The sequence below is a fragment of the Panthera pardus genome, unplaced genomic scaffold (genome assembly GCF_024362965.1).
Source record: "Panthera pardus isolate Hobbes unplaced genomic scaffold, ASM2436296v1 HiC_scaffold_4, whole genome shotgun sequence".
Taxonomy (NCBI): Eukaryota; Metazoa; Chordata; class Mammalia; order Carnivora; family Felidae; genus Panthera; species Panthera pardus.
In genome coordinates, this window is record NW_026526969.1 from 6,271,801 (window position 1) to 6,280,111 (window position 8,311).

The window sequence follows — 8,311 nt, forward strand, 5'->3', positions numbered from 1 at the left end:
ACTCTTCGCTTGCCTCTCTGCTTCTCTCTGTCACATCACGTGTCCATCCTGAGCATCTCCTCTGAGTTCCCTAACACGGTTTTCTCGAACCTATCATCCTCACTTGTGCTTGGAAATACAGAGCTTTTTGAATGCACGAATGACACTTGCTGCAAACATTATTCCAAATTGTGAGGGTGGTTTTTTCATCCGAGTGATAGGTTAGTATTTGAGATCTCCTTATGGTAGCACAGGATAATAGAAAACAGCAATTTGCAGGGGGCCTGGGTGGCTCAGTGGGTTAAGTGTCTCACTCTCAATTTCGGCTCAGGCCATCATCTCACAGTTCGTGCAGCGAAGCCCCGTGTCAGGCTCTGTGCTGTCAGTGTGGATGGAGCCTGTTCGGGATTATGTCTCTCCCTCTCTCTCTGCCCCTCCCCTGCTCGCGTGTACACGCCGTCTCTCTCAAAAATAAATAAGCATTAAAAAAATAAGTGAATAAAAAAATTAAAATAGCAGTTTCCGGGGCCTTCTTGTTCTCTTGCCCTGCTTTTCTTTTTCTCCACAGCGCTCCTTACCATGCGGTGTACCCATTCACCTGCTTATTGTCCGTCTGCCTTCACTAGAATGTGAGCTCCGTGAGGTCAGGGAGTTTTGTCTGTCTTCCTATTTTATGTCCACCCCCTGGAAACATGCCTAGAACATAGTAGGTGCTCAGTAAGTATTTGTGGAATGAATGAATAAAGGAGTAACTATAAAGCTCTTAGACGCTTTTGGTAGCCCAGGGGCAGCCAGGAGCCATGCACGAGAGTGGCATTGGAGTTGAGGGTTGGGGAGGTAGCCCCACAGGAGCCAAGCCCACAGGAGAAGAGCATCCAAGTCCAGGGAAGCCCAGTTGTTTAAGGGGATTAGCTGCACACAGGGACACTGGCCAGATTTTGAAGTGTATTGAAGACAATTGGAGAAAGGAGGTAAAATATGGAAGCTAGGATGAGCCTATGCCTGTGGCCTGGAATTTAGGTCTAAGGGTAAACTTTTTCTTTTTAAAGTTTATTCATTTTGAGAGAGACAGAGACAGCATGGGTGAGGGAGGGGCAGAGAGAGAGGGAGATCAGAATCTGAAGCAGCTGTCAGCACGGAGCCCGACGCCATGAACCACAAGATCATGACCTGAGCCGAAGTATGACGCTTAACCGACTGAGCCACCCAAGCGCCCCAAGAAATCTTAGAAAGAAAGAAAGAGAGAGAGAGAGAGAGAGAGAGAAAGGAAGGAAGAAAAGAAAAAGAAAAGAAAAGAAAGGAAAAGAAAAGAAAATCACCATTTGCAGATCATTGTAGTAATAACTAACTCGGGCAAGAAACATCGGTGGGTGCCGAACCCAATGGCTGAAAGTGGGGTAAAGGAAAGGATGTGTCATAATCTCAAAGTACCTCCCTGCCCCAGCCCCATTTAAGTTATTCTTAAAAATACGTGATTTAAGGGGCACCTGTGTGGCTCAGTCGGTTGAGTATCTGACTCTTGATTTCAGCTCAGGTCAGGATTCCAGGGTCATGAGATGGAGCCCCACGTCAGGCTCATACATAGCGAGCCCCTCTCCCCACTCACACATACTCTCTCTCTCTCTCAAATAAATAAAAATGAAAAAAAAAAGCATAATCCTTAAAAAATATATGTGTGATTTGGGGGTGCTTGGGTGGCTCAGTCAGTTGAGCATCTGATTCTTGATTACAACTCAGGTCGTGATCTCACCGCTTATGGGATGGAGCCCCCACTGGGCTCTGTGATGACAGTGTGGAGGTTGCTTGGGATTCTCTCTCTCCCTCTCCCTCTGCTCCTCCTTCGCTCATGCTCTCTCTCTCTCTCAAAATAAATACGTAAACTTTAAAAAAAATTTTTTTTAAATATGTGATTTTAAGATAGTTACACTTTAAATATTTTTGCTAAGTATAACCAGGAAGTCATTTATTTCATATGCATCCCCTAAATGTTTAAACTAGAATATTGGGCCAAAGTTCTTTTAAATATTCTCATTGGGAAAAGGAGGGAACAACCTTATATTCAGGCATATAATGAATCCCATCGCAAAGCCCTACCTCAAATCACACGCTGAGCAGTGGGACCCATTCCCCAGCTGCCCATCACCCAATCTCCCTCCTCCCCTGCCTGCTTCCCCAGGAGGGCTGAGCTCAGGGCTTGGGGCTGAGCTGGAAAATGGTCGACGGTGGGCTGGGGTGCTGGAGGATGGAAATGGGAAGGAGACTGCCAGCTGGCCAGGGGGGCTGGGCTGTATGGTCAAAACAGCTGGTATCTAAAGGGCTGACAAGCCATGTCACCCAAACTTTGTGATCTTGTTTGGGCTTACCTCCCTGAGCCTCATCGTCCTCATCTGCAAAATGGAATAAATGGAGGACCTCTCTGATAGGGTCACAGTAAAGGTTGAATAAGGTACCTTGAACAATGGCCAATGCTTGCACCGTAATGGGCCAGGGCCAGGGCCAGATTTCCCAGGAAAAGAGAGAGAGTAAGTCTGCCATTAAGCGAAAGAAAAGCAACAAAGGGAGAACATCAACAACAAAACAACAACAACAACAACAACAACAACAACAACAACACGTTCCCTATGCTCCCTCCAGGTCAGCTGCCCCTTCCTGCTCTGCACCTGTCATGGGCTCTGCCCCAGGGACGGTTCTGCTTCTGAATTCTACACCAGCGGCCTCCTCATCCCCCTCCAGCCCCTGCACTTCCACATTATTGTCTTGTCACTTTCAAAGTGTCTCTCCCACCAGCCCGAGAGCTTCTGGAGGACAGGTGGTGACTGTCATCACCCCAACCTGGGCACACAGGTGCTCAAGCCGCGATGGTGGCAGTAAAGCAGCACCAGCCTTGCCCAGCAGGTGGCAGCAGTTCCCAATCACAGGGATCTGGTGGGCAAGGGGCCCAACCCCACCCTGCCCAGCCTGTGGGATGGAAACTCCAAACTGCCCCCAGGGGTTTGGGGAACCCCCAAATGCCCAGCCTTTCCCTCCGTGCTCCTTTATAGGAACACCGCTCATTCAAGCGTGCAAACACGTATCACTCATTCCACAAACACACTTTTGGTGCCAGCCTCCAGGAGTCCACAAGAATGTGAACTGGTTCCTTCCCCTTATATGTCCCCATCTAATGAAGGAACAGACACCTGACACAGACCATAGCCACACACAGGGCAATAAGTGCTACGATCAGGATAAATACAGGTCTTTGGGGGACCACACAGGAGCCCAGCCCTCATTCCTGGGCAGTCAGGACAAATTCTTAGAGAAGGTGATATCTAGGAGGGAAAGAGTGAAAGTCAAGGGCCAGGTGCACGGGGAGGAGGAAGGAAAAAAGGAGGAGAGTGTCCCAGGCCTGGGGAACTAAGCCAAGTGCAAAGTTCTGAGAGGAGCGTGCCCAGTGGGCATCGTGACTTCATCAAGGGAAGGTGGCCTCCAACAGGTGACACAGGGGTGGACTACAAAGAAAATAGAAATCTATATCGGGGTATCAGGATTCTTCCCCCAAGGGCAATAGAGAAACTCACTGCCCTGAACAAGTAGGGTGCAGAATGCCACAGGGATGCTTCTTTGGCTAAAGTGGAAAAGGGCTTTACACGCGTTGGTCTGGACTGAATGCCCACCGATTATCCATCCACATTAAGGAATGGGGTGGGAGTGATGTGTTATGGGGACTGCCTGGTTCCCACGGGGAATAAGCCCTGCTCTCACTATCCCTGTCCTTGGCCCAGAATGCCTCTCCCCCATTCTCCACCTGACCACCTCCTACTCATCCTGTTAAGCCCCAATTCAAATGCCCCACGTCTGGGAAGTTGTCCCTGACCCCAGGGAGTTGGCTGCTCTGGGGACCCATGGCACCTTGTGCAGCAGTTTCTATTTTAGCCCCTGCCATGTTTCTGGCTCCCCTGTCTCTGCCCATCCCTCACCTGTCAGGGAACATTCCAGTTCCAAATTCAGCTCCTGTTTCTTATTCCACAGACACGCACAGACACACGGAGGCACACACTCCCTGGACTGTGTCCCACATCTCCACCCCAAGCCAGCCGACTCCTGCCTCCTTAGTCTCCAGCTGGTGTTCCACATGGACTCTTCATCGACTATCTGCATGTGTCCCCGGATTTTGGAGTGGGCACCTCAAATGCTTACACATGTCTGGTCTGAACCCCCACCCCACCCCGCCCCCTGGATCCGCTCCTCCTCCAGGAGCCAGTTCTGCTCTCATCTGCACGAGCTCAGTCATCAGCACCTGTTGCTTCTCGTTCATAATACCTCTCATGGTTTTAATGTTTTTTAAAAAATATTTTATTTTTTAAAGCAATCTCTACATCCAGCGTGGGGCTCGAACTCACAACCCCGAGATCAAGAGTCACATGCTCTACCGACTGAGCCAGCCAGGTGCCCCTGATTGTTTTAGTGTTTTACAAAAAATACATTCTTTTCATAATTGAAATAAAGTATAGTTACATGAAATAAGTCTCTTGAAGGGGCGCCTGGGTGGCTCAGTTGGTTGAGCGTCCGACTGTTAATTTCAGCTCAGGTCATGGGGTCGAGCCCCGAGTCTGACTCTGTGCTGTCATCACAAAGCCTGCTTGGGATTCTCTCTCTCCTTCTCTCTCTGCCCCTTCCTGCGCTCGCGTGCAAGCACCCTCTCTCTCTAAACAAACAAACAAACAAACAAAACTTTAAAAACTTAAAAGAAATAACTCTCTTGGGGCCCCTGGGTGGCTCAGTCGGTTAAGTTTCTGACTTCAGCTCAGGTTATGATCTCACAATTTGTGGGTTCGAGCCCCACATTGGGCTCTCTGCTGTCAGTGCGGAGCTTGCTTCGGATCCTCTGTCTCCCTCTCTCTCTGCCCCTCCCCCACTTGCGCTCTCCTCCTCTCTCTCAAAAATAAATAAACATTAAAAAAAAAATAAGTCTCTTGAATGCCTTTGACTCCTCTCCAGGCCAACAGGCCCTGCTGTTGTTCAGACGGTCAAGGTCTCTCCTAGACACCACTTCCAGCCGTCTTCCATGCTCCTACAAGCTCTGCCCATGCGTCAAGAACCCTCTCAGCTCGGACTTCTCCCAGGAAATCCGGATCACGTGGGCAGTGGCCCATTTGTCCTCCTCGTGGGGGTGCCCAATGGGCAACTCAAAATTAACAGATCCAAACCCCAAATCCTGATTTAGCCCCGCCCCCAACCTACCCCTCCTCCATTTCTTTCCCCACCTTTACAAGAGGTCACACCAGGGGTGCCTGGGTGGCTCAGTCGGTTAAGCGTCTGACTTCAGCCCGGGTCACGATCTCACGGTCCGTGAGTTCGAGCCCCGCGTCGGGCTCTGGGCTGATGGCTCAGAGCCTGGAGCCTGCTTCCGATTCTGTGTCTCCCTCTCTCTCTGCCCCTCCCCGGTTCATGCTGTGTCTCTCTCTGTCTCAAAAATAAATAAACGTTAAAAAATTTAAAAAAAAAATAAAATAAATTAAAAAAAAAGAGGTCACACCATCTTTCCAGGTGTTCGGGTCAAAAACCTTGACTCCAGTCATCCTGGATCCCTCTCTCTCTCTCCATAGGCTCTACCCTTAAAATATATGCAGAATAAGACCACTTGTCACCCCCGTCACCCGGATACCTTTGGCCCAGCCACCTACATGACTGCGATCACTTCCTAAATGACGTCCCTGCTTCCTCTCCAAACCCCTTCACAGTCTACAGGCACAGACTTAGGATGGTTCAGTTTATGATTTTTCGACTCTCCGATGGTGTGAAAGTGATATGCGTTCAGTGGAAACCATACTTCAGATTTCGAATTTGGATCTTTTCCCAGGCTGGCGATTTGAGGCGCGATCCTCTCTCGTGATGCTGGGTCCTGGCAGCCACGGCACCCCGCCAGCCACGCAATCAGGAGGGTGAACAACTTATGCACAGACAACCTTCCTGTGCCCAGACAGCTATTCTGCTTCTCACTGTCTGTACAGCATTCAGTAGATCCCCTGACACAGTCAACACTTTATTATAAAATAGGCTTCGCGTTAGATTTGCCCGACTGCCGGCTCGTGTAAGTGTTCTGAGCGCGTTTAAGGTCGGCCAGGCTAAGCTATGATGTTCGGTAGGTTAGGTATATTACATGCATTTTTCCACTTACGGTATTTTTGATTTACAACGGGTTTATTGTGACGTTACTACACTAAGTCGAAGAAGATGGGTATTTTCCACCCAGCAAACAGAGCAATTCTGTTAAAGCCAGAGACGGATCGTGGCTCTCCTCATGTCCCTTATCTGCTCCTGTGGCTCCCGTCCGGGTCAGAGTAAAAGCCACAGGAAGTGGTCACTTACAAGCCTCCTCCTCTTGACTTCTCTGACTTCTCCTCCTCTGAGATCTTCCTCCAGGCATCCACACCTCCTTACTATTTCTCTGACATGCTGGGCATGCTCCGTGCTCATGGTCATTACACTGGACCCTCTTCCCAGAATGCTCTTCCCCCAGAGACCTATATGGCTCACTCCCGCCCCTCCTTCAGATATTTTCTCAAATGCCACCTTCTCCACAAGGCCGTCCTTGACCATCAAATTTAAAATTGGAAACCGAGAGTGCCTGGCCGGCTCAGTTGGCGGAGTGTGCAACTCTTGATCTCAGGGTTGTGAGTTTGAGCCCCACGTTGGGTATGGAGGTTACATAAAAATAAAATAAATAAAATAGGGGTCCCTGGGTGCCTCAGTCCATTAAGCGTTTGACCCTTGGTTTCGGCTCAGGTCATGGTCTCACGGTTTGCGGAACTGAGCCACGTGTCGGCCTCTGCACTGACAGCATGGAGCCTGCTTGGGATTCTCTCTTCCTCTCTCTCTGCCCCTGCTCTGCTCTCTCTCTCTCTCTCCCTCTCAAAATAAATAAACATTAAAAATAAAGAAATACATGGATCGATCGATAAAATTGGAAACTCACCTCAAACCCAGCACCCCCTCCCCCTACTTCCCTACTTTGTCTTCTCCGCGGTACATTATCGCCACCATGGATGTTACTGGCTTGTTTCTCATCTCTTTCCTTTCCTAGACAAGGACTGCCTGAGGGCAAGGATTTTGTCTGTTTTGTTTTCTGCCATGTCTCCAAGATCTAGCACAGTCAGTCCATAGTAGATGTTCAGTTAATTTTGATTAACGGAGTGAAAGTCAGACCCTTGATCGCCTCTCTCTTGTCTGCACAATAAAGTTCAACATTCAAGGCCTCCCTCACTGGCCTCACCTCTTACTCATGCACACCCTCTCACCTGAGAGCCAAAGCAGGCTCCTCGCGTTCTCCGAACACTCCCCAGCCTCACCCCAGTGTCTCTGGACACACTCCTTCTGTCCTGAATGCCTGCACCTCTCCCTGCAACAATCCTACTCCTCCAACACCCAGCTCCAATGTCACTGCCTCTGGGAAGCCACCCTGGGTCCCTCACATACTGAAACCATTGTCTGTCTCTCCCACTACATTACATCTTAAGTGCAAAGCAGTGGCTGGAGCATGGCATCCTGGGTAATGTTTGATAAATGAATCAACGATTAAATGAGTGTAAGACTGATATCCGAAAGGCAGAGTTTAAGGTGAAGGGCACACATCCATTCTTTATTCATTTTTCATGCTGCCATTTGATTTTTTTTTAATGTTTATTTCTTTTTAAGAGAGAGAGAGACAGAGCGCAAGCAGGGGAGGGGAAGAGAGAGAGAGGGAGACACAGAATTTGAAGTAGGCTCCACGCTCTGAACTGTCCACACAGAGCTTGACGTGGAGCTCGAACTCACAAACCGTGAGATCGTGACCTGAGCCGAAGTCTGATGCTTAACCGACTGAGCCACCCAGGTGCCCCTTTCATGCTGCCGTTTAAAATGCACCTCAGTAAGTGATGCTTAGCGTGACACTGGGGCTCTCTGAGGACATAAGCTGTGTCTCCCCCTCCTGCCCTCTCTCCACAGGGCCAGACACTGGGCTCTGGGGGTGCACCCACGACCCAGTCCACTGGTTCACCCAGCACACAGGAAAGCACTCTGGACCAGGAGCCAGGTAGCGCCTTCGCTGCCCCTGGTTCCCTGTAACCCTGGGCAAGTGCCTGTAGCAGGTGAGTCCTGTTGAATGGGGGGGCACCACCAATGCTTGCTCTGTGGGGCGCCCAAGGCTGAGGTCTGGACAACTGGGAAGGGTGTGGCCGCCTCTCATGCCAGGCTGCGTCTAAGCTAGTCTCGGGCCAGATTTCCAGGGAAGGAGAGATGGCTGGAACAGTGTCTGTAGCCTGTCTGCCAGCCAGCTAACCTGTGCCCACGGTCTGGGAGAAGCGCCAGG